Source organism: Nicotiana attenuata, chromosome 5, assembly GCF_001879085.1.
Source record: "Nicotiana attenuata strain UT chromosome 5, NIATTr2, whole genome shotgun sequence".
In the NCBI taxonomy this organism is placed as follows: domain Eukaryota; kingdom Viridiplantae; phylum Streptophyta; class Magnoliopsida; order Solanales; family Solanaceae; genus Nicotiana; species Nicotiana attenuata.
The window spans coordinates 35,348,581-35,348,785 of NC_031993.1; positions in this window are offsets into that span (position 1 = coordinate 35,348,581).

Genomic DNA, 205 nt, shown 5'->3' on the forward strand with positions numbered 1-205 from the left:
AGCAATGGCTATATATTATTTTGGAGGTCTGCGATCAAAGGTTGGTCGGGGTCTAGGGAAGTTCTGACGTGCAGGAAGTGATTGATAGTGGGATGGTTGAGCATTGTAGGTTTGGTATACATGTGCGGGTTGGGAATATCTGGGCGAAGTAGGCTGATATGTGGGAGGCGGAGGTGATTTATAAGTGGGTGGTGGAGCTTGATAG